The 497-nt window shown below is 52.7% G+C and overlaps 1 protein-coding gene across 1 annotated transcript in view; it reads left to right on the top strand.

Annotated features, from left to right (window-relative positions):
* The window catches only part of ACOT11 (acyl-CoA thioesterase 11), a gene marked incomplete at its 5' end in the record, with an annotated part of 3,988 nt that overhangs the window by 2,634 nt on the left and 857 nt on the right, over nt 1-497 (top strand). The gene's annotated exons all lie outside the window — the stretch shown is intronic.

Below are 497 nucleotides of genomic sequence, written 5' to 3'. Positions count from 1 at the left end.
CTGCAGGATCTCTAGAGCCGCGGCATCCCTGCCGACAGACAGACGAGGGGACACCTCCGTGGTGGAAGGGGATGTGGGATGGTGGTCCCCAGACCCTGCCTCTCTGGGGGATTTGGCCCGAGCGAGGTCCCAGGGGTTGGGGTGGAGGAGTATCACTGCACCGCCTCAGCCTTTGCACTGATGGGTCATGTCTTTTTCCTTTTTTTTTTTTTTTTTTATTTACAAATTTTGTAAGCTGATGTACAGGACTTGGTTTTCTAGTTCACTTAGTGCTACTTGAATCTTTATATTACCCAAAGTCTTCCTAAAACAGAAAAACAGTTGTTGTTGTTTTTTTTTTTAACTATTTCTTTATGGGGGAAACCGGTTCCCTTCGAGGCAAGACAGGGAGAGAGAGGGCAGTGATATGGGGAGGATGCCGTACCCCTCCTCGGTGAGGGGCAGCTGGCAGAGCATCCCACTCCCCCCGTGGCTGCCCGGGGGTGCTCCCCCCCCCC

The sequence above is a fragment of the Cariama cristata genome, unplaced genomic scaffold (assembly GCF_000690535.1).
Source record: "Cariama cristata isolate BGI_N322 unplaced genomic scaffold, ASM69053v1 scaffold21415, whole genome shotgun sequence".
Classification (NCBI taxonomy): domain Eukaryota; kingdom Metazoa; phylum Chordata; class Aves; order Cariamiformes; family Cariamidae; genus Cariama; species Cariama cristata.
This window is presented reverse-complemented; position numbering and strand designations above follow the sequence as displayed.